Source organism: Macaca mulatta, chromosome 7 (assembly GCF_049350105.2).
Source record: "Macaca mulatta isolate MMU2019108-1 chromosome 7, T2T-MMU8v2.0, whole genome shotgun sequence".
Taxonomy (NCBI): Eukaryota; Metazoa; Chordata; class Mammalia; order Primates; family Cercopithecidae; genus Macaca; species Macaca mulatta.
Genome location: NC_133412.1, coordinates 29,042,660 through 29,068,586, shown reverse-complemented (window position 1 = coordinate 29,068,586; position 25,927 = coordinate 29,042,660). Strand labels below are relative to the sequence as shown.

At 42.9% G+C, this 25,927-nt stretch overlaps 2 protein-coding genes across 3 annotated transcripts in view; one reads left to right on the top strand and one right to left on the bottom strand.

Annotated features, from left to right (window-relative positions):
• Positions 1 to 16,465, bottom strand: part of TMOD2 (tropomodulin 2) — a 60,266-nt gene extending 43,801 nt beyond the window's left edge. The window contains exon 1 of one of the 2 annotated variants that reach the window (XM_015142195.3): positions 16,350 to 16,465. The gene's annotated coding sequence lies outside the window, so the exon portion shown is untranslated. 2 annotated transcript variants of the gene reach the window in all.
• Positions 16,466 to 16,591: 126 nt separating this feature from the next.
• LYSMD2 (LysM domain containing 2) overlaps positions 16,592 to 25,927 on the top strand; it is a 29,083-nt gene continuing 19,747 nt past the window's right edge. Inside the window, exon 1 of the mRNA XM_028850923.2 lies at positions 16,592 to 16,791. The gene's annotated coding sequence lies outside the window, so the exon portion shown is untranslated. The remainder of the gene's footprint in view (positions 16,792 to 25,927) is intronic.

The window sequence follows — 25,927 nt, the reverse complement described above, 5'->3', positions numbered from 1 at the left end:
CGCCTTCTGATTCCCAGCGTAGCGGGTGCTTTTCCATTATACTACTCGGCCTTCCCTGGCTCTCCACAGAAAAACAGGGGAGAACAATGCACTAATTGTAAGGCAGTTGTAAGAAGCATACTTGTGTCTTTTCAGGGAGAGAGTGATGTGAAGAATACAAAATGGGATTCATTCAGGAACGAGAGTTTGGAACGTCTATGTGAGAAAGCATTGTCCAGTAACTCCCCTGCAATTAAACTAAGTGCGATTCTAAAATCCTGGCCACATGAGCACTCTCTCTATTTTTCTCCTGGCTTTGTCTTCCATTCTATTTCTAGTCTCATTTCCTTTTCGTTCTACCTATTCATTCTTTATACCCCCAGACCGTTCTTCTCTCAACCCTTATTTTTTATATTACTTCACTTCTAAATTTTCACCCCAAATGCAATTTTTACTCAATCCCTTCCTCCTTGCAGAGGATGCTACAGATCTTCCTTAGAAAGATAATATTCAAGAAACAGTAATGTACTTCACTGACTGTATTTCTCCTTAGGAGGTATTACCACCAATCACATCTTTCAGCCCAACAAATATTTGTTATACACCTACTATTTGCCAGGCATAGTTCTAGAAAACAGAAATACAAAGATAAACAAGATATGCCCCCTTTCCCCAAGAAGATCACAGCTTAGTGAGACAGGCACACAAATAGCAATAATGGCATAAGTATTAGGCATAATGTATAAAGTAGGTTTAAAAATACATGAGGAGGCCGGGCGCGGTGGCTCACACCTGTAATCCCAGCACTTTGGGAGGCTGAAGCAGGTGGATCACCTGAAGTCAGGAGTTTGAGACCAGCCTGACCAACATGGTGAAACCCTGTCTCTACTAAAAATACAACAATTAGCTGGGTGTGGTGGCATGTGCCTGTAGTCCCAACTACTTGGGAGGCTGAGGCAGGAGAATTGCTTGAACCCGGGAGGCAGAGGTTGCAGTGCTGAGGTGGTGTCACTGCACTCCAGCCTGGGTGACAGAGTGAGATTCTGTCTCAAAAAAAATACATATATATATTTTTATCAAAATGACCCCTTCCCCAAGATCACAGCTTAGTGAGACAGACACACAAACAGTAATAATGCCATAAGTATTAGACATAATGTATAAAGTAGGTTTGAAAACACATGGGGAAATAATCACTAAGTAGGGGAAGTTTGAGGGGAAACTGTGAAAAAGAGGTATTTAAGCATTGAAGGAAGAGGTCATAAGGTGGACACGGATGGGCAAGTGTCATTCTAGCAAAAGGGAACAGCACAAAGGGGTACAGGATAAGACAGTAAATGATATGCTGGTAGAGCAGGCAGCATGGCGAGAGAGGGGGATTCATGGAGGAAGGGAGAGGAAAGAACTAAAGACGAAGATGGGACATCTGTGAAGGGCCTTCCTTCCACGCCTTGCTAAGGGACCTGGACTTTATTCTGTTTGGAATGGCAAGCCACCACAGCTTCTTAAAGTAGGGCAGTGATCTGAACACGCCAATCTTTTTTTATGACTTCAAATCATAAGAATGAAGAATGAGGCCGGGCGCGGTGGCTCAAGCCTGTAATCCCAGCACTTTGGGAGGCCCAGACGGGCGGATCACAAGGTCAGGAGATCGAGACCATCCTGGCTAACACGGTGAAACCCCGTCTCTACTAAAAAATACAAAAAACTAGCCGGGCGAGGTGGCAGGCACCTGTAGTCCCAGCTACTCGGGAGGCTGAGGCAGGAGAATGGCGTAAACCCGGGAGGCGGAGCTTGCAGTGAGCTGAGATCTGGCCACTGCACTCCAGCCTGGGCGACAGAGCGAGACTCCATCTCAAAAAAAAAAAAAAAAAGAATGAAGAATGAGTTGGCATGGAATGAGACTGGCTGCAGGTGGGCCTCTTAAGGGCTATTAGAATAGTGTTCCCTTTCCTTTGTGAATTCAACTGCTCACAATGTTCAGGTTTGTGGTTTCTGTGTCGATACTCCTTTCACATGCAATGCAACGCTCTTTTCCATTAGCTCACCTTCTTATTTATTAATATAGAGGTAGGGTCTCCCTGTCGCCCAGGCTGGAATGCAGTGGTACCATCTTGGCTCACTGCAACCTCCACCTCCTGGGCTCATGTGATCCTCCCACTTCAACCTCCAGAGTAGCTGGGATTACAAGTGTGCACCACCACATGCCAGACTACAGGAATGTGCCATGATGTCCAGCTAATTTTTAATTTTTTTTTTGTAGAGATGAGGTCTCCCAGCCCTCCGTTTTTTTTTTTTTTTTTTTTTAGGCTTTAATGACTATATTCTAGTAAACAAACAAACAAAAATCCTACTAAAGTCAGAGAAACCAATTGGATCTATACGCTTTGTTCTGGTGCCAACTATCACTAAATTATTGCATCACACAGGACAAGGATGGCCCTTATCCATCAAATGAATTGGTTGAACTAACCTACTTAATGGATTCTAAAATGCACACTTTGCCACATTTAACATTCTGAAATTGAGATGTGTCTTAGAATTGATGGTGTCCTACAATTACTGTTGTCCTAGCAGTAGTAAAAATGTACTTGTCATTGCTTGTATCTCAATATCAAAAGCACCAGCTTCAAAACAGCAGAGTGGATGTCAAGGACTTGGAAGGAAATCCCAGGGACAACTGTGGAATACTCTTTCAAAATTTAGAAAGCAGACAATTGTGGGCAGGTGACAATGCAGGTATGTTTAGCAGAACTCCCAAAGAGAGGTCCAGATTAGGATAGTTCCACATAATTACAGAGTGAGTTTAAGTACCCAGTTCAATGACTTTCAGTTTTAGTTTTGTTTTTTTACAGATTTTTAAAATTACCACTAGATGGCACAGAGGAAATTATTATGTAGAAAAGAACCAGATATGAGTAAAATAGTGATATAAAATGTTGGACTCTTGAGTATGAAGAAGTTTTAAGAATATCAACCAATGAATGCATTTCACTTGCATTTCCCCTTTTATGTATGCACAGGAGAGATATGTGATTTTAAAAATCCATGTATATTCATAGCACATTTATTTGTAATTGCCAAAAACTGAAAACAATCTGAATGATAGTAAATGAATAAAAAACCAACTGTGACCAGGTGCAGTGGCTCACGCCTGTAGTCCCAATGCTTTGGGAGGCTGCGGCAGGAGGATTTCTTGAGCCCAGGAATTTGAGACCAGCCTGGGCGACACAGTGAGACCCCATTTCTACAATTTTTTTTTTTTTTTAATTAGCTGGGCATGGTGGCACATGCCTGTAGTCCCAGTTATTTGGGAGGTTGGGGTGGGAGAATTGCTTGAGCCAGGAGGTCGAGGCTGAAGTGAGCTATGATTGCACCACTGCACTCCAGCCTGGGCAACAGAGTAAGACCCTATCCCTAAATAAAGAAATAAAAATAAATTGTCGTATATCCACAAAATGGAATACTTCTCAGCGATAAAAGGGAATGAACTATTGATGTACACAAAACATGGATGAACCTCAAAATAATTATAATGAGAGAAAGAAGACCAAAAAGAATATACACTGCAGGATTCCATTTATCTAAAATTTTCGAACATGTAAACTAGTCTATATGACAGAAAGAAATCAGAGCTGCTTAGGCATGGGAGAGAGGTGGGGGGGCAGATGAGAGGAATGACATAGGGGCATGGGGAATCTTTTGGGGATGTTACATATGTTTACTATCTTGATTGTGGTGATGGTTTCACATATACATGCATATGTCAAACCTTATCAAACTGTACACTTGAGATATGTGCACTTTATTGTATGTCATTTATACTTCAGTAAAAAAGATTTCAAAAAACCTATGTGGAAGTCGAAAACAGCTCTTTCAATAAAGTAAAAAGTATTAATTTTTGTTGAGACATGGTCTCACTCTGTTGCCCAGGCTTGAGTTCAGTTGTATGTCATTACAATTCACTGCAGCCTTGACCTCTTGGGCTTAAGTAATCCTCCCACATCAGCCTCCTGAGTAGCTAGGACTACAGGTGTGCACCACCATGCCCGGCTATTTTATTTTTTTATTTTTTGAAGATACAGGATCTCACTATGTTGGCCAGGCTGGTCTCCAACTCCTGTGCTCAAATGATCCTCCCAGCTTGGCCTACCAAAGTGCTGGAATTACAGGTATGAGCTACTGTGCCCAGCCAAAACTTCATATTTTTAAGAAAACATATTATATTGTGGCCGGGCGCGGTGGCTCAAGCCTGTAATCCCAGCACTTTGGGAGGCCGAGACGGGCGGATCACGAGGTCAGGAGATCGAGACCATCCTGGCTGACACGGTGAAACCCCGTCTCTACTAAAAAAAATACAAAAACTTAGCCGGGCGAGGTGGTGGGCGCCTGTAGTCCCAGCTACTCGGGAGGCTGAGGCAGGAGAATGGCGTAAACCCGGGAGGCGGAGCTTGCAGTGAGCTGAGATCCGGCCAGTGCACTCCAGCCTGGGTGACAGAGCGAGACTCCGTCTCAAAGAAAAAAAAAAAAAAAAAAAAGAAAACATATTATATTGTGATTGCCAGCCTTTTTTTCTTAGTGGTACATAAAATACTGGAGAGTTTTATAATCAATGGTATCTTAGAGTTGTTAAGATTCTATTTGAATTTTTTTATTTTTTATTTTTAAAGACAGGGTCTCACTCTGTTGCCCAGGCTGGCTTGATCATAGCTAACTGCAGCCTCCAATTCCTGGGATAAAGTGATCTTCCTGCTTCAGTCCCTCGAGTAGCTGGGTCTACAGGTGCATGTCACCATGCCCAGCTAATAAAAAAGTTTTTTTTTTGCAGAGACGAGGTCTTACTATGTTGCCCAGGCTGGTCTTGAACTTCTGGGCTCAAGCGATCCTCCTGCCTCAGCCTCCCAAAGTGCTGGAATTACAGGCATGAGCCACAGTGCCCAGCCTCTATTTGGATTTCTATTGCTGGATTCTGTAACTAAACCTAAACTCCCCATTTTTCTCTAAAATAGACTTGCTGTCTAGATTAATCTACCAGTCAGACACTCCCAACACTCATATCAGCTTCAGATTCTCCCACTTTTTTCTGAGTCCAGCCGGTCAGCACCTCCTGCGGGTCCTTACAGTACAACATTTTTCACACCACCCCTTTTTTCCACTCTTGTTTCAGCCTTTTGTTCCTTCATGCCTGGACTACTCTGATTGCATCTTGAAAGATTTCTGTTTTTCCCTGTAAGCCACCCAGAACACTATAATTGGATCATTTTTCTCAACACTGCTAACAAGCCACTTCCCTGGTACAATGGCTCCCTCTTGTCTACAGAATGAAATCCAGACAATCTAGCTCCAAAGCTCCCATGATTTGGCTTTAACCTGCACTTCCTGTTTTCTCTCTCATTAGTTTCCTGGGGAGCCCACTTCAGCTAAAATGGTTTATTTGCTCTCTGTGGTAGGCAGAATCACAGCCACCTAAATATGTCCTCCTCCTATTCCTCACATCTTTATGTTACTTTACATGGCACAACAAATGAGTTGTGATTAGATTAAGGATAAAGGATTTTTTTTCTTTTTTTGAGACAGAGTTTCACTCTTGTTGCCCAGGCTGGCGTACAATGGCACGACTTCGGCTCACTGCAACCTCTGCCTCCCAGGTTCAAGCAATTCTCCTGCTTCAGCCTCCAGAGTAGCTGCGATTACAGTCATGCACCACCACACTCAGCTAATTTTTTGTATTTTTAGTAGAGATGGGATTTCACCATGTTGCCCAGGCTGGTCTTGAGCTCCTGATCTCAAGTGATCCACCCACCTCGGCTTCCCAAAGTGCTGGGATTACAGGCGTGAGCCACCATGCCCAGCCCAGATTAAGGATTTAAAAAGAGAAAGACCATTTTGGATGATCTGGGTGTGCCAACGTAATCCAAAGAACTCTTAAAAGATGGAAGAGGAGGGCAGAAGAGTCAGTGTCATGCAATTTTTTTGCTTTGAAGATGGTGGAAGGGGCCATGAGCCAAGGGATGTGGGCAACTTTTGGAGGCTGGGAAGGGCAAGGACATGGATTTTCCCCTAGTGCCTTCAGAGAGGAATACAGTCCTGTGACACCTTGATTTCAGTCCAGTGACATGTGTTTCAGACTTCTAATTTCCAAAACAGTAAGAATAAATTCGTATTGTTTTAAGCCACTGGATTTATGCTAATTTGTTACAGCAGCATTAGGGAAGGAACATACCCTCTTACCCAAATACTTCCATTTTCCAGGATGATTGTTCTGGCTGTCTTCTGTTTGCCCCTCCACATCCACTCCCCTGCTGCTCCAGGAAGATGATCTATTTAGACTGTATCAATGGGTTCCCTTCCTGTCTGGCCTGTGTTTGGCCCACAGGAGGCACTAGCAGGAAACTGGAGAGCAGGGGAGGAGGAGGTTGGGTCCAGAAGGTCACATCTCCCAAGAGACAGCCCTCTCCATACAGCTGCCTGCCCCTGGCTGGCCTCAGGCCTTGGGTGGTCAGGGGTCCTTGTGGCAGCTGGTGCCAGAGTTCTGCCTTGTTGGATTCCCTAAATCCTCCTCCTATCTTTGTAAATAGCCTCTTTATTAAAATTTTCTCAAGTTACTCAGTTTGAGTGTATCCCCTGTTTCTTGTCAGGATGCTGGCTGATATAATAATATTACTTGGAATGCCATTCTCTATTCTCATGGCCTATGTATGCGCTCTGCTTTGGAGACCTGGCTCAGATCCCGGTTCTGCAGGACCACAGAATGTCAGAACTGAGAGAGGCCTTAAAGATTGCTCAATCCAGCAACATAGATGGTTTTTCTCCTATTTCTCTGACCATTTCTTTTTGGTCTCTTTTAGTAATTCTTCTTCCTCCACCTTAAATATTGGCATTCTTTAAGGTCTCATCTTATAAATTCTTCTATTTTCATACTATATATTCTCTCTGGAGGAACTCATGTGCCTCCAAAATTTTAATTATAATATATATCCAGGAGACTCCAAAATCTGTATCTTCATCCTAGACTTTGTTCCTGAGGGTTAGGCCCCTATATTTCTATCTATCTAATCCACATCTCTCCTTGGCTGCCTCAGACACCTCAAATATGTCAGAAGTGCTCTTATCATTTCCTTCTCCAGAATGCCCCATTTCAGGAAATTGGCCAAAAAACCAGGGAGCCATCCTTGACATCTTCTCTCGCCTCTTTTCCAGCCATCAATCACCAAATCCTGTCCTTACCTAAACGTGCTGAGAATCCACCTACTTCACTCATCTGCATTGCCCACATGTCAGCCCTATCCCCTCCTGATCCATTCGTCATACAAATGGCCAAAGTGAGCACAGAGTTAAACAGCTCTTCTCTAGTTACTTAAAATCATCCAGTGGCTTCCGCTGCCTCGAGGATAAGGTTCAAATTCAGTCTGTCTTTCTGTCATTCTCATCACCCTCATCCTGCGCTGCACTCCCCATCTCCTCCTGGCTCCAGCCTCCTGGCCCACTTCCAATGCCTGGATCGTGCCTTATGTTGTTCTCTCTGCTCAGAACACTCTCATACCACTCCCGTCTGGCTGACTGCTATCCTACTCAGCCGCTGGTCTCATGCAAGCTTCACTTCTTCAGGGAAGCCTTGTTTGGACCTGGAGACAAGGTCTGGGTCACTCCCCATCTCCATGCTACCCCTTTAATCACATCTGTTCTTGGCTTTATTACAACTACTTGCTTTATCTCTATTTTCCTTGCTAATCTCTGTGAGGGAGGGGGGCTGTATGAGTTTTATTCACTGACAAAATCCTGACTCCCAGCACTGTTCTTGATCTGAAGTAGGTATCCAATAAATATTACATAACAAATGTCATGTGAAAGAAATGAGCTCAAATGAACCCGCAGGTCCAGGGCTCATTCCACTCTATCCACTGCTTCCTCTCCCTGTGATGGAACTTTCTGGATCATCTAAGCCCACAGAAGTTTCTTCTTCCTCTAAATTTGTATGCCTACATCACCAATTTGATGTATCTTGCTATCTTTTCATGTATGTTATATGTATGGTTCTCTCTCCAGCTATACTACAAACTCCCAGAAGACAAGTACCATGTCATAACTCAGTAGGAAAATACATTAATTAATTAAAATAACATGTTAATACTACGTAACAGTAGCTGTTAAAACAAACTGCCTATGTTGTGTCAATGTACCACGGGGTCTCAAAGTCAGAGGAGAAAAAAACCTGCATCCTCCTGGAGCACAACTTTGATTTGAAGATTTGGGGAAAAGCTAGTTGTTGTTGTTGTTGTTGTTGTTATTATTATTAGAAACAGGGTCTCACTCTGTTCCCCAGGCTGGAGTGCAATGGTGTGATCACAGCTCACTGCAGCCTTGTACTCCTGGGCTTAACTGAACCTCTTGCCTCAATACTCTCCCCACCTCCCTTGACTGCAGCTGAGACTGCAGGTGTGTGCCACTATGCTCAGTTAGTTTTTAAATTTTTTGTAGAGATAGGGTCTCGCTACATTGCCCAGGCTGTATTTTTAAAAAACAAATATAGAAATACTGGGAGATGACTTTGGGAGGCCAAGGTGGGCGGATCACAAGGTCAGGAGATCGAGACTATCCTGGCCAACACAGTGAAACCCCGTTTCTACGAAAAATACCACAAATTAGCCAGGCGTGGTGGTGGGTGCCTGTAGTCCCAGCTACTCGGGAGGCTGAGGCAGGAGAATGGCGTGAACCTGGGAGGCAGAGCTTGCAGTGAGCCAAGATCGCGCCACTGCACTCCAGCCTGGGTGACAGAGCAAGACGCCATCTCAACAACAACAAAAAAAAAAAAAAAGAAAGAAAAAAGAAATACTGTGGAGATGAATGCAGTATTCTCATAGCTTTTAAAGTCAAATCAAAGCTTTTCCAGCTCATGGCTGGTCTGCTTTTTCCCCCACCAAGGCTGCACAAGGGCTCCCATTTGTCTTCCCTTCCTGTTAGCAATGCTGCAGTGGGAAGTTAGCAAAGCACTGCTATAGCCTCACCTCCAGCAGAGTGTCTGTCCCATGGCAAGCATTTAACATGCAATACGATGCTAATGTACATGCTGGAGTGAAGCAAATGCCTAACAAGGCTTCCAGGAGTCCCAGTGGGCAAGTACAGGAGCCAGTTAGGAAAATGGAAATGGGATTAAAGACTTGAGCTGATGTAAGTATGACTTGGGCCCTTAAGTAACTCTTCCTATTATCCAAATATACAAGCCTTGGGAATGAAAAGGAGTATGGTTTTTTCGTTTTTTTTTTTTTTTTTTTTTTTTTTTTTGAGATGGAGTCTTACTCTGTGGCCCAGGCTGGAGTGCAGTGGCGCCATCTCGGCTCCTGCAAGCTCCACCTCCCGGGTTCACACCATTCTCCTGCCTCAGTCTCCCGAGTAGCTGGGACTACAGGCACCCACCACCACACCCGGCTAATTTTTTGTATTTTTTGTAGAGACGGGGTTTCACTGTGTTAGCCCGGATGGTCTTGATCTCCTGACCTCATGATCCGCCCGCCTCGGCCTCCCAAAGTGCTGGGATTACAGGTGTGAGCAGGAGTATGGCTTTTTTTGCTTCTTATTCCACTACCTTATTTGTATAACTGTGGTATGAAAGAGGAAAATCAGAAACAATGTGAAGTGCTCAGGCTTTGGGCCTGCCTATACACAAAGACAGAACCAAAGCCGAAACAACAAGCGATCCTATATATTAAACCCAAAAGAAACCAAAGACTAACTTTTACAAAAGAGTAAACAGGCTGGGCTCAGTGGCTCACGTCTGTAATCCCAGCACTTTGGGAGGCTGAGGCAGGTGGATCACGAGGTCAATAGATCGAGACCATCCTGGCCAACATGGTAGAACCCTGTCTCTACTAAAAATACAAAAAAAAAAAAAAAAAAAAAAAAAAAGTAGCTGGGCGTGGTGGCATGCGCCTGTAGTCCCAGCTACTTCGGAGGCTGAGGCAAGAGAATTGCTTGAACCCCAGAGGCAGAGGTTGCAGTGAGCTGAGATTGCACCACTGCACTCCAGCCTGGCAACAGAGCGAGACTCCATCTCAAAATAAATAAATAAATAAATAAATAAATAAATAAATAAATAAAATTTTAAAAAAAGAGGAAACAAAAATTACTCTTCAAAATCTAGTGAGGCTGAGTGCTATGGCTCACAACTGTAATCCCAGCACTTTGGGAGGCCAAGGTGAGAGGACAGTCTGAGGCCAGGGGTTTGAGACCAGCCTGGGCAACATAGCAAAACCCCATCTCTACAGAATTTTTTTTTAATTAGTTGGGCATGGTGGCACATGCCTGTAGTCCCAGCTACTTGGGAGGCTGAGGCAGGAGGATCACTTGAGAGTCCAGGATAACAGTTCGAGATAACAGTCAGCTATGACTTCACTGCACTCTAGCCTGGGTGACAAAACAAGATCTTATCTCTAAAAAAAAAAAAAGTAAAACAAGTTTAAAAAACACGGTGAAAAATTTTTGATTTTTTTTTAGAGATGGGGTCTTGCTCTATCACCCAGGCTGGAGTGTAGTGGCATGAACATGGCTCACTGTAGCCTTGATCTCCTGGGCTTGAGTGATTCTCCTGCCTCAGCCTCCCAGGTACCTAGGACTACAGGTGCGTGTCATATGCCCGGCTACTTTTTGTATTTTTTGTAGAGACAGGGTTTTGCCATGTTGCCCAGGCTGGTCTCAAACTCCTGAGCTCAGGCAATCCGCCCACCTCGCCCTCCCAAAGTGCTGGGATTACAGACATAAGCCACCGTGCCCAGCTGTAAAAAGTGTTTTAAATGGGCAAAACAGTGCCATCAATCACCTAGGAGTATGTATATATCTAGGAAAGCTACAAAGGACTGCTGATATGACAAACACCACATTGGGAGCGGGTAGAATTTGATTGGAGAAGGGCGTCTTGGGCTTCAATGGTGCTGGTGATGCTTTATTCCTAAGTGGAAGAGGTCAGTAAATGAGAGGTTATTATCCTTTTTTTCTTTTTTTTTTGAGACAAAGTCTCGCTCTGTCACCCAGTCTGAAGTGCAGTGGCACGATCTCGGCTTACTGCAACCTCCACCTCCCGGGTTCAAGCAATTCTTCTGCCTCAGCCTCCTGAGTAGCTGGGACTACAGGCGCACACCACCATGCCCAGCTACTTTTTGTATTTTTAGTAGAGACGGGTTTCACCATGTTGGCCAGGATGGTCTCAAACTCCTGACCTTAGGTGATCTGCCCACCTCGGCCTCCCAAAATCCTAGGATTACAGGCGTGAGCCACTGTGCCCGGCAGAGGTTATTATTCTTTATTCTTTTTTTTTTTGAGACAGAGTCTTGCTCTGTTACCCAGGCTGGAGTGCAGTGGCATGATCTTGGCTTACTGTAACCTCTGCCTCCTAGGTTCAAGTGATTCTCCTGCCCAGCCTCCCAAGTATCTGGGACTACAGGCGCGTGCCACCACGCCCGGCTAAATTTTGTATTTTTAATAGAGACGGGGTTTCACCATGTTGGCCAGGCTGGTCTTGAGCTCCTGATCCACTTGCCTTGGCCTCCCAAAGTGCTGGGATTACAGGCGGGAACCACCACACCCAGCCCTCTTTATTCTTTTTAAAATATCTTTAATATTTCATAATTTTCTTTTTTTTTTGAGACAAGTCTCGCTCTGTCGCCCAGGCTGGAGTGTAGTGGCCAGATCTCAGCTCACTGCAAGCTCCGCCTCCAGGGTTTACGCCATTCTCCTGCCTCAGCCTCCCGAGTAGCTGGGACTACAGGTGCCTGCCACCTCGCCCGGCTAGTTTTTTGTATTTTTTAGTAGAGACGGGGTTTCACTGTGTTAGCCTGGATGGTCTCGATCTCCTGACCTTGTGATCTGCCCGTCTCGGCCTCCCAAAGTGCTGGGATTACAGGCTTGAGCCACCGCGCCCGGCCCAATATTTCATAATTTTAAACAATTACTGCACTGATTTTCACCAGAGCTAAATCCACATTTTCTAAAACTAGTAAATTAGAACAGAATCTGCATATCAATGTATCCTCCAACAAAACATGAATTGATCCTAGATATTTAATTCATTTCTGGCTGCTGGGCAAATATAACATGGCAATGGCCTGTGTTTTGTAATGTAGCTATTTGAAGATGAGCCAGTTAAGTTTGTTTTATTTTAAAACAACTAAAAGGCTTCTACGTATTCTGGGAAATACTTGCAGAGGATGAAGGACAGAATGAGGTGGGGATAAGGAGAAGTCTCAATCAAAAATATGGTACAGTAATGGGAAGGAACAAGCTGAAAGAGGAATGAGGAACAGATCTTACTAGAAGGCAGAGCTCATATTTCCCAATCTTACATCACAAAACTTGCCAAAGCTTAAATCATACTTGAAAAACAAGGTGCCCACTAGTGACTGCTCCTGTCCAAGGTTAGAAGAACACAGAAGACTAAAAGCACGGGCCTTGGAGTTAACCAACCCAAGGTCTGATGGTGCAGATACGTGTGCAGTGACAACCTCTCCAAACCTCTGTTCCATCCTCAGTAAAACACGCAAAGGACAGTGCTTATCTCAGAAGGCTGAGGTGACACTTAAGGTGACCACGTACATATTAGGCACAGTGTCTGGCAAGCGCAAGCCCTCAGTCAAAGCTATTTCTCTTTCATCCTTGGTTATGGAATAATCTCCTTTTTTGGGTGTTCTTTCCCTCTGTTTTCCCCATCAAGATCTGCTGAATATAAAGAGGCAGAACCTGTAAGAGCTGCAGGTCAGTGTTGCTAGGTGTAGAAAGCCACCATAGTGTAAGCTGGCCAAGCTATGAGATAGATTTCCACCTGGGCAGGAAGTAGTCAAAAAGCCAAAAAGTCTTGCTGTTTGCCCAGCCTGCCTCTTGGTTTCCAATTCTCATGGCGGGTCCTATTTCCCGCTGTTGCCTTGTTCCTGTGTTTCGCCTTCTTTTCTGTTTTTAGAGGAGTTCCTGTTTCTTGACCTCTATTTATCTCCTTGCCTTCCACTTGGAGATCTGTGCCTTTCTGGTTTTTAACTGCCTGTTGCTTTTAACCATGTCCTTCCTCTTGCCTTTGGGAATTTATAGGCTTCTTCTAACTTCCTGATTGGCACCTTGCGTTTCCTGCTTTTTGTCCTTTGATTCATGTGCCCTCCTTTCTTCTGCTTGCTTATGTGGTCTTTGACTCACTCATCTTGTCTCTTTCTTCGGCATTTTATACCAGGTAGGTTTTGATCCAGGCTTTGTTATGACTTATGGATGCTGCGTGCACCCTGACTTGTAAGTGCTTACCTAGATGATGTGCAAAACATTTAGCAACTGGTATAAAATGGACACTGCCCAGTCAGAATGGTTGTTTATCAACAATGAGAACAGTTGTCCCCATGCACACTGGCTGAATAGCAGCCCAGTTCAAGGGACCTCCTGGTCTTTTCTTAGGGCTTGTGCCTCAGCTTGTCTCCTTTCTCCTCTTGTCCAGGTTTGGCATGGCTGACCTTGTGCCCTGTTTCATGAGCTCATGTCACTCACAGTCCTGCAGCTGACTTTCTCATCCCCACCCTACCTAACTTTTACTAGGGGAACCCAGGAATACTGATGACACATGTGAAAGAGGTAATAAGTGGGGCAGCTTTGATGCCAAAATAGGATGGCAATTCATAAAAGCAGAAATAGGAAGAAATCACAGCTTTAAGGAAGGTTGTGCTGAAACATGTGACCAAGGCCAAGGAACTCAAAATGGCTTTGGGAGTAAAGGTGGCTATCTCAGTCCATGGAAGAGCCAGAGCAGAAGAGCGCGTCCCATTTTACACAACCACGAAGCCTTAAAGTTATGTAGAATTGACTTTTTGGTGTACTGAAAATAAAAATGGTTCATAGTATACAACAAAGGACTAAGCAGGATAATTTATAGGAAGAAAGATGGGAAATTTAGGTTGAAAAAGTAGACAGATCAAACTGTTATGATCCATTAAAACCAGAAACTGAAATTTGAATTCTAATCTGTAGGTAATGGGAAGCACAAATACTTACAACTTACACATTTAATCATATGTCCTGATCTATCACTCAAAAATGCATTAAAGGCAGTTTCTCAAAGTTGGTTCCATGTAATGACAGTCCCTCAAGATATTTTTCATTTTTTATTTTTGCACGCAGTTTGGGAAACATTACAACATTACATATCCCATCCTATGGACATTCCCACCCCATTTACATCCCCATATACAATGATCATTAACCCATGAAAGGCTCCGAAAGTCAAGAATAAACCAACTTTTCCAGCTTTGCTCAGTGTTTTCCACATCTGGCTAGGCACTTTCTTTTTCTTATAACCCATTAACATTCTACATATTTTGGGGAATACTGATTGAGAGATTCACAGATACACACAGACATTCATGCAAGTAAATATGTATACTTTAAATTAATATTTTCATGTACACATATACACATACAATCCAGGAAAAGCAAAAATATCTTTGCAGCAAGGGATTTGCACCCTACCTAGCTGTCACTATCTCCACATTGTCTTTTACAGCTTTTTTTTCTCGTCTAGGATTCAAAGTTCATACATCCCAGTTCACTGTTGTATCACTTGAGTATTTAATCTACAATAGTTGCCCCCCATTTGCTCTGCTCCATCCCCAAGTCTTTTGGTAGGAACACTACAGAGGTGAAATTATGCCTCCTTATTGCTTCACGACGGGAGACTCACAGTAGATGCTGCTAAACTTGGTCATTTAGTTCCAGTGGTAACCTCCTAATTTCTCCATTGTAAGGACAAATTTTCCCAGAGTAACCTGTGGTGAGATACTTTAAAATAATATGAAAATCCTATTCCCCAACTACCTTTCACTCAAAGGTTTTGGACCAGTTGGTAAGTCCTTGCCTTATTCAACTGTCATGTTAGGGTTTGCAGAGCGCCAAATTTCTGATTTTCTCATTCCTTCTGTTGTGTATTTCTTTTTCAAACAATGATCCATCCGTATGCATCTTCTCTTTAATGTATATATACACTCTGGTTACTTCTTGTTGGGGCTTCCTCCCCCACCACCATGCTGACCACATTTGACCACTCATGCCCAGCCCTAGGGAGCCACTAACCCTTTATCTGCTGATCCCATCACTTCACCTTCAGCAAATTAAAGACAAAAACAAAAACAAACCCCATCACTTTGTTGCCCACCAATGTACAGTTCCTTATAAAAATTAAAATGATTGCAATGCATATTTACTGGGTTAGACTGAAGAGAGTAGACAGAGAAAATCAGTTTTCTCTTAAAAAAATCAGATTGCTGAAGCTCTGAAAAATCTTTCCTCCTCACTAGGGCAGAGGCGCTTGTTGTCACAATCAGGCTTTCTGTAGTGCTGTTTGAAACAGAAACACTCTCATCTTCTCAGTTCCCTGAGAGGGGAGAATCTTGGAAGAAGAGAGGTTTACAAATCATTTAGCCCAAACGCCCCACTTTATAGGCAGAGGCCCAGAGAGGTGGAGAGACTTGCCCAGGTCTCTCAGCTCCTGAATGGTCGAGCTAATAGGAGAACCTGGTTTTTGAAACACCTCCCCCGATATTCTTTTCATTCCCTTCCCAAATGCCTCGTGATTCAGATATGTAATGGGCACAGACGAAGCTTCAGAAAGCACGGCCTCCTTCACCGCTAATTTGCATTGTGACGGCATCACCTTCCTACCTCTGAATATTCTAAAAATTCCCATTAGGAGCCTTTTATTATTGTTTTAAAAATTCACCTTCATTTTCGCAGGCCAACAGGGAAAATTTAGGAAGCCTCAATGGAGCACATACTACCATTACTTTAACCAGAAAAGTAATAACAATAATAATAAGGTTCTCGAGGATCCGCACGAGGCCGCTTTCTGGGAGGCTGAAACGCCCTGCGAGTGACAGCTCCAGCGATCTCAGGAAAGACGCCGGCCAGTCCACCCCTCCCCATCGCCTGCTGAACGAGGCAGGGAGATGCATACCGCTCCAGGAGCTCATCAAACATGCACAGGAAGGGGGAAAGTGGGGGAACAAAGCCCGGCGTGGAAGAACACAGCCCCGCAGCCCGGGAGGACAGGAGACCGCGCCCTCCACGCCGCGGCCCAGCGAGCTGCAGAGGCTGCGGCACCGCAGTGCGGGGCGCGGGACCCACACCCCGGCGGGCGCCTGCCGTCCGGGCGCAGCGCCTGGTCTCCCAGAGCAGCCGACCAGGCCGGGAGGCGAGAGGCGAGAGGCGGCCCGGCTCTGCCCGCCCGCCCGGCCGAGCGCCCATGCCGCGGAGCATCCTCCCGCGGGCAGGGAGGGCGCGGCGGCCACAGCGCTGCGGGCCCGGGGGCTGCAGACAGCGGCCGGCCAGAGCAGGCCCCACCCGCCCCCCGGCGCGCTCACCCGTCCGTGCACTCATCCCGGAGCCGGCGGTGCGGGCAGTCAGTCCGTCAGCCCCGGAGGAGCGGGGCCGGGAGAGCAGGGGCGGCGCCGTGGCCGGGGCGAGAGCGGCGATCAACAGGCGGCTCCCGGCCGGGCGCGGCGCCGGGGCGCGCGGCTGCAGCGGAGCAGGCTGGGAAGCGTAGTTCCCGGCAGCGCCTCGCTGCGGCCCCGCTGTCCCCCAGCCCCGCCCTTCCTCGACAGGTGTCCCCTCCCCGAATCGGGGTCTGAACCCCGCCACAGCTCTGCAGGGGAGGAAGCACCTGGGTCGGGGGGAAGCCTGGGCAGGCTCTTTGGAGACGCTTGGGGCTCCGGAGAGCGTGGGTGGCAACGGCTTTCAAGCTTGTGAGGAGCATTCTCGTAAGCGAGCATCCTGACACGGAAGCCGCGTTGAGAGCGGGCTCAGGTACAGACCCCGCCCGCCCCAGGTTTTTCCGGCTGGGCAGAGGCGTGGGAGGGGAGAGTAGTTGGCCAGCCTAGGGATGGAGAGAGGTGAGCGAGGTGAAGGTTAGCAAGGCTCTAGGGTGATGGCGTGAGGGGCTGGAGAGCCCACGCGCAGTGGTGGCTTCACTGAGGTGAGACCAGACGACGTAGCCTGTCTGAGTCTTCGCGTCCTCATCTGTAAAACAGGCTTAAAGCTTGAAAAAGTGTTGTGAGGATTAAGCGACCCATAGCACTTAGGGTCTGGCACTTAGTGCATACTCAGTGAAAGTTCCTTCCTTGGGGGTTGTGAGGGAGTTCTTGGGCCGGGAAAGTCCTATATGTCGTGCTAACCTAAAGATAGTTGGACCTCGTTGGGCTGGGTAAATGTTAAAATCCACTGGGTTTGTTAGTCGTTGAGCCGGTTCACTTCATCCCTGAATATACCCTAAGATATTCTCTCTGTCAGATTCTTGAGAGCTCCAAAGATAGAGAAAATAAAGTCAAGTTTCTGAAGCATGACAGTAGAGTGGGATGACAAAGGACAAAGACCAACATTATGAAAATACATGGCATCTAGATTTACCTTCCAGAGGCCTTTTCTAATTAGATGTGGTCTCTCTCTCCTTCTTGAACTTTTGCAGCTTATTTTGAGCGTAACCTTTGCCTATGGGACTTGTCTTGACAGTTTAAGGTTGGTTGAGTTTTGCAAGTTGCTACTATGCAGTGTTTCACATGATGGTGGGATTTGCATTCAGAGATGTGGTGGAGGAAAATGAACCAAAGGGATGGATGCAGCATGGCTGTTGTAATCTCTGTATGAAATTTTAGGCAAAATGTGAAAAGAGGTGAAACAGCTTTATAGTCCGTCTGGCACGAGGTGTGCAGTAATCGTGTGGCCAAAAAAAAAGTGCTGCAGAGGAAATTCCATATCTGAAAATGATAACACTGCTTTGCATTTATGAAAATACTTTCCTATTCGTGTTCTTATTTTATTTTTATGAGAACTCTTGTGAGACAGGCAGAGTGAGGGTATTTTTCCCCAATGATAGTTAATAAGAGGCAGAGAGAGGTGATGTGACTTATTCAAGGTTACAGAGGTGGTCAGTAAGCCTATCTTCTCTCCTTCCCCTGTGGGCACCCCCAGCACTGTCTCCCCTTTGCACATTTCAAAATAGGGCCATACCTTCCCCAGCAGATGGGTTGAACCAGAAAGTAAAGTTAGTTCTCTAAAACTCTGGAAACTAGCATGATGAGCACTGGCACGCAGTAGCTGCTGACTGAGAGACCAGTGTCGTTTCTACGAACAATTGTGGTAATGGACTATGCCCTGGGCCTCCTGTCAGAATGACAAATCTGAGCCAGAAAGAGTTAAAGGAAATGGGGGTGTGACCAAATTACCCTAAGTCATGTTCCCAAGTTTTCCTGTACATTTGTTATTCCGAATGTCCTGTGTAACCGACGGGATGCCTTTGACTTTTTTATGTTGTGCATTTGTTACCGTCATAGCCTTCTGTTAAATAAGAACAGGACTGCTTAAGGCTCGAACCAGCAGTTTTCCCAGAGAAAGCTGATAGTAGGCATAAGCTGAAAATAATAAAGCAATTTCATTCATATTGGAAGAAAGAGTAGCAACGGTGCTCAGTAGTGTACGGTATTTCTCTTTGGTTTCCTGTGGTTCCTCACAAGGAAAATGGCTGCATATGATAAAATGAATAGATTATTCCTGCAGAAACCAGCCATGAAAGGAAGCAGACAGGTGAATGATTTCAGTTATAGTCATATTTGGCAGGCGAAGCAGAGATACAAGAGCTATCCTACAGCCCTAGAGCCATGCTCCAGGAGGATATTGACACCAAAATAAAGTGAGTTGTGAAAAGGAACTTCTGATCAGTCTCTGTCTGTATGATGAGTGTTGGAAACTGGAAGGTGTTCATGGATGAGTGAGGGAAGTAGAACATTTAACCTAGAAGTTAAAACTTAATGGAAAGATATTACCAGTTCCAGTCTGTTTAGCTCTTTACATCTGATGCTTATGTCCTATTTTAAGGGAGAAAGGATGTCAATATGCCAGTGACTTATCAGTTGAAACCCATTATCATTTCTGGACCATATCTTGTAGGTGCAACTTTTCTACTTGCTTTTTAGAAGATGAAAATGTAAAATTGAAACAGAACTCCTGGAACTGGAAGGGACTTTACATATCATCTTGTGTAACCATTTCTTCCTGTAAATGAAGCTGATATATTGACTGTAATTGTCACATGACAGAAAGTAAAAAAGTTCAACGTGGCAGTTATAATGAAGTATTTTAATTATTCACAGTGGAATATGTAGCATACCTCATTAGGAACAGGTAGTAGATACTGTTGGTTGTCTATTCAAAATTCAGTCCACCCTCTTCTTCTTCTTTATAGAAGCCTATGTAGGTGTTTACACATTAGGAAAGGTGACTCTATCAGCTTCTGAGGTACACTCTCAAATCTATCATAGACAAGAGGAATGGGATCCTCTTAACTGGCCTCTAAAAGTTTAGTAGTGGACATGTGACCCCGTTCTGGCCATTGTAAAGAGATACAATTAATCTGGGTCTGCCATGTTGTTGTTGAGTCAGTCATCAACCAGCCGCAGTGCTGCCCTTCTTCTGGATTTCTTGTTATATGAGATAATAAACAACCTTATTGTTGAGTCAATTTGAGATGGAGTTTTCTGTTACTTGAAGTTGAAAGCATCCTAAGTGTTAAAGATGAAATGTGAAAGTACATTCTTTGAATGGACTGAAAGACTGCTTCCTAGAGTTGATTAAAAACAACCACCACAAACCACAGGCAATGTGATGGAATATTATCATATAACAGATAACAGCATGGTAACATCAGAGAGTTTGAACCCAGATATTTACTGGCAGATTGACTATGGCCAAGTTTCTGTAACCTCTCTTAAGCCTCATTTTCTTCTTCTTCTTTTTTTTTTTTTTGGATACTGTCACCAGGCTGGAGTGCAGTGGTGTGATCTCGGCTCACTGCAACCTCCGCCTCCTGGGTTCAAGTGATTCCCCTGCCTCAGCCTCCTGAGTAGCTGGGACTACAGGCGCTGCCCCCACACCCGGCTAATTCTTTGTATTTTAGTAGAGACAGGGTTTCACCATGTTGGCCAGGATGGTCTCAATCTCCTGACTTTGTGATCCACCTGCCTTGGCCTCCCAAAGTGCTGGGATTACAGGCGTGAGCCACTGCACCTGGCCTTCTTCATCTCTTAAATTGAGGATAATAATACCACATAGGGTTATTAGAAAGACTAAATGAGATAATTTGTGTCAAGGATGCTTCAAAGGATATGGTGGATTGTAAGGACTAAAAGGAGCAGCGACTATGTTGATGAATTATGAATTAAATCGTATGTGTAGTATAATTGACAGCAAACATCTAAAAGCTAATTACTATGTAATCATGATCATGTTAAATGATACCACAGTGATGCAATCAGCAAAATCCAAAATATAGGAAGCTCTACATGACAAACAACTGTTTCTTCAATAAATAAATTTCAAGAAAAATAAAAGGAGAGAAAGCTTATAGACACACAGAAATTCAAGAGACAAATAACAAAATGTACTGTGTGATCTTAATTTGAAAAAACAGCTGTTAAAATTTCACATTAATGAGACAATTGGGGAAAGTGTGAACACAGAATATTTGATTATATTAAAGACTGTTTTTAAAAATTATTATTATTATTTTGAGACAGAGTTTTGCTCCTGTTGCCCAGGCTGGAGTGCGATGGCGCAATCTTGGCTCACCTCAGCCTCCACCTCCCGGGTTCAAGTGATTCTCCTGACTCTGCCTACCAAGTAGCTGGGATTACAGTCATGCACCACCACGCCTGGCTAATTTAGTATTTTTAGTAGAGACGGGGTTTCTCCATGTTGGTCAGGCTGGTCTCAAACTCCTGACCTCAGGTGATCCACCTGCCTTGGCCTCCCAAAGTGCCGGGATTACAGTTTTTTTGTTTTTTTGTTTTTTTGTTTTTTTTGTTGTTGTTGTTTTGAGACAGAGTCTTACTCTGTTGCCCAGGCTGGAGTGCAGTGGCGTGATCTCGGTTCACTGTAACCTCTGCCTCCTGGGTTCAAGCAATTCTCATGTCTCAGCCTCCCCAGTAGCTGGGACTACAGGCGTGTGCCACCACGCCTGGCTAATTTTCGTATTTTATTTTTTTTTTTAGTAGAGACAGGGTTTCACCATGTTGGCTAGGCTGGTCGTGAACACCTGACCTCAAGTGATCTGCCTGCCTTGGCTTCTCAAAGGGTTGGGATTATAGGCATGAGCCACTGCACCTGGACTAAGGTGTTATTTAAAAATTTTTTTGGATGTGATAACAGTATCATGATTATTTTTTTGAAGAGTCCTTACTTTTTGGAGCAATAAACTGATTATTTACAGAAGAAATAATATCAGGAATTTACTTTAAAAATTATCCCGTGTGGGAGATGGGGTAGATTGGTGGGGTGGGGTTTAGATGAAATGATTGGCCGTGAGTTGATAATGGTTGAAGCTGAGTGATGGAGCTTTATTAAACCATTCTCTCTCTCTCTCCCTCTCTCTAAATACAGTTTTGTTAAGACATATTTCACATATCATAAATTCACCTTTTAAAAATGCACAGTTCAATGGTTTTTAGTATATTCACAGAGTTGTGTAACTATCACCCAATCTATTATAACTTTAGAACGTTTTCAAAACTCCAGAAGAAACCTCAAACATGTTAGCACTCACTCCTCATTCCCCCTACACACCCAGACCCTGGCAATCACAAATTTATTTTTTGTCTTCTCTAGATTTGCTTATTCTGGGACATGTCACGTAAATGGAATCATACAACATGTTGTATTTTATGACTGGCTTCTTTCCCTAATTATAATATTTTTAGGGTTCATTCATGTTGTAATACATATTAGTACTTTATTCTTTTTTATGGCCAAATAAATTCATTGTATGGATAGACCACATTTTGTTCACCTGTTCATCAGTTAATGGACATTTAGACTGCTTCCACATTTTGGCTGTTATGAATAATGTTGCTATGCACACTCATATACAATTTTTTGTAAAAGTGTGTTTTTATTTCTCTTGGGTATATATCTAGGAGTGCAATTGCTGTGTCATATGGTAACTTTATATGAAGCATTTTGAGGGACCACCAAACTGTTTTCCAAAGTAGCTGCACCATTTTACATTCTAACCAGCAATGGGTGAAAATTCCAATTTCTCCACATCTTCGCTAACACTCATTAATGCCTTTTTAAAATTACAGCCATCCTAGTGAGTGTGCAGTAGTATCTCATTGTGATTGTAATGATTTCCCTAATGACTAATGATGTTGAACATCTTTTCGTGTGCTTACTTGCCATTTTATATCTTCTTTGGAGAAATGTCTATTCAAATCCTTTGCCTATTTTATTTTTTAGTTGGACTATTTGTCTTATTGCTATTGATATATAAAAGTTCTTTATATGTTCTAGACACAAGTCCCTTATCAGATATGTGATTTGCAAATGTTTTCTCCCATTCTGTTTGTTTGTGTGTGTGTGTGTGTGTGTGTGTGTAACTTTCTGGATGGTGTTCATTGGTAAACATCCTTTATTAGTTTGAGGGAATTCCTGTTTATTCCCACTTTGTTGAATGTTCTTATAACAAAAGGGTGCTGGATTTCATCAAAGAGTTTTTCTGTGTCTGTTGAGAGGGTCCTCTGGATTGTTTTTCCCTTTATTCTTTTAATATATTGTAATACATTGATTTTCAGGTGTTAAATTTACCAATAATTCCTGGGATAAATCCCAGTTGGTCATGGTAGATAATCCTTTCTACATGTTGCAAGATTTAGTTTGCTAGTATTTTGTTGAGAATTTTTGTGTCTACATTCGTAAGAAGTATTAGTCTATAGTTTTTTTTTTCTTATTATGTCTTTGGTTTTGGTACTAAGGTAATACTGGCACTATAAAATGAGTTAGAAAGTGTTCTTCTATGTTTTGGAAGTGTTTGCAAAAGATTAATATTAGTTTTTCTTTAAATGTTTGGTACAAATCATCAATGAAGCTATCTAGGTCTTGGCTTTTCTTTGTTGGAGGTTTAAAAATGACAAATTCAATCTCTGCTTGTTCTACGTCTATTCAGATTGTGTATTTCTTCTTGAGTCAGTTTTGTTAGTTTATGTCTTTCTAGGAATTCATTCACTTTATCTAATTTGTTGTCATACAGTTGTTAATAACATTCTTTATTATCCTTTTTATTTCTCTAAGATCAGTAGTAATATCCTCTTTTTTATTTCTGATTTTAGTAATTTGAATCTTCTCTCTTTTTTTTTCTTGGTCAGTCTAGGTAAAGGTTTGTCAATTTTGTCGATCTTTTCAAAGAATACACTTTTGGATTTGTTGACTTTCTTGTTGTTTTTCTAGTCTCTATTTCATTTATCATAACTCAGATGGTTGAGCTGGTGAATTCTATGAAACATTTAAGGAAGAATGATACTAATTCTCCACAATCTCTTTCAGAAAACAGAAGCAGAGGGAACACTTCTTAACTAATTCTATAATGCCAGCACTGCTCCAATACCAAAACCAGACAAAAATATTACAAGAAAAGAAAATTACAGGCCAATATCTCTCATGAATATACATGTAAAAGTCCTCAACAAAATATTAAAAAATTGAATCCAACATTTGATAAAAAGAATTATGCTTGCAGTGAGCTGAGATCCGGCCACTGCACTCCAGCCTGGGCGACAGAGCGAGACTCCGTCTCAAAAAAAAAAAAAAAAAGAATTATATGCCACAATCAAGTAGGATTAATTCCAGGTAACAAGGCTGGTTCAACATTCAAAAATTAATTAATATAATGTATTGCATCAACAGGCTAAAGAGGAAAAATGTCATATGATTATATCAATAGATGCAGAAAAAACTTTTGACATAATTCAACATCTGTTCATGCCAAAAAGTCCTCAGCAAACTGAGAACAGAGGGGTACTTCCTCAATTTGATAAAGAACATCTATGAAAACCTCTACAGGCAACATTATATTTAATGGTGAGAAGCTAGATGCTTTTCCCCCAAGATTGGAAACAAGGTAAGGGTATCCCCTGCCACCCTCTATTCAACATTGTATTGGAAGTCCTAGCAGATGCAATAAGACAATAAGGGGGAAAAGGGATCTACGGATTGAGAAGGAAGAAATAAAACTGTCTTTGTTCATAGATAACATGATTATCTATGTAGAAAATCCCAAAGAATTGTCCAAAAAGCCCCAAAACCCTCCCAAAACAAAAAATCCAAACTCTGGAACAAATGACTGATTATAACAAGATTGTAGGATACAAGATTATTATAGAAAAAACAACTGCTTTCCTGTAATTGGAATTTGAAATTAAAAGCACAATGTCTCTTACATTAGCACCAAAAAAGAAAAAAGGAAACAGAGAGAAACAAATAAATACTTAGGTATACATACAATATCTATGTGAGGAAAACAACAAAACTGATGAGAGAAATAAAAGAAGATATGAATAAATGGAGAGGTATTCCATGTTCACAGATAGGAAGGCTCAATTCTTCACAATTTGATCTATTGATTCAATGCAATCCCAGTCAAAATCACAAGTTATTTTGTGGATATTGGCAAATTGATTCCAAAGTTTGTATGGAAAGGTAAAAGGCTTAGAAATGCCAATGCAATACTGAAGAAGAACAAATTCAGAGGACTTACCCAACTTTAAGACTTACTATAAAGCTACAGTAATAAAGACACTGTAGTATTTGTGAAACAATAGACAGTTAGATCAATGGAACAGTACAGAATGTCCAGAAATAGATGCACACAAATATAGTTAACTGATTCTTGACAAAGGAGCAAAAGCAACTTAATAGAGAAAAAATAGTCTTTTCAGCAAATGTTGCTGAAATAACTAGACATCCACATGTAAAACAATGAATCTAAACACAGACCTTATACTGTTCACAAAAATTAACTCAAGATGAATCAGCCTGCTGGGTGCAGTGGTGCTTGCTTGTACTCCCAGCTACTCAAAAGACTGAGGTGGGAAGATGGTTTGACCCCAGGAATTTGAGACCAGACTGGGCAATAAAGTGAGATCCCATCTCAAAAAAAGGAGGGGGAAATGCATTGATCACAGAAGTAAATGTAAAACACAAAACTATAAAACTTCTAGAAAATAACATAGAATATCTAGGTTGTACTTTTATAAGCAACACCAAAAGTATGATCCATGAAAGACAAAATAGAAGTTCTCAAGTTAGAAACATGTATGTATGTGTGTGTGTATGTATGTATTTTTGAGTCAGAGTCTCACTGTGTCCCCCAGGCTGGAGTGCAGTGGGGCGATCATGGCTCATTGCAGCCTCGAACTCCTGGTCTCAAGCAATCTTCCCATCTCTGCCTTGTGAGTAGTTGAGACTACAGGCATATACCACCACAACTAGCTAAGTCTTTCTATTTTTTTTGTAGAGACCAAAAAGTATGACTATTTTGGCCAGGCTGGTCTCAAACTCCTGACCTCAAGGAATTCTCCTGCCTCAACCTCTTAAAGTGCTGGGATTACAGGCATGAGCCACTGCACCCAGCAAGTAAGTTGGCCTTTACTGAAGTTAAAAACTGCTGCTCTGAGAAAGACCCTGTTAAAAGATTTAAAAGGCAAGCCACAGACTGGGAAACAATTATTTAAAAACTACGTATCTGCTAAAGGACTTATATTCAAAATATACAAAGAGCTCCCCAAAACTCAACATGATACATGTTACAACATGGATGAACCTTGAAAACATTATGTTAAGTAAAATAAGGCAGACACAAAAGGAAAAATATTGTATGCTTCCACTTATGAACTATCTACAAGAGTCAAATTAATAAGACCGAAAGTAGTTTAGAGGTGACCAGGGACTGAGGAAGGCAGGAATGTGGTTATTGCTCAATGGTTAATAATTTCTTTTTGAATCCCAGCACTTTGGGAGGCTGAGGTGGGTAGATGACCTGAGGTCGGGAGTTCAAGTCCAGTTTGGTCAACATGGTGAAACCCCGTCTCTACTAAAAATACAAATTTTAGCTAGGTGTGGT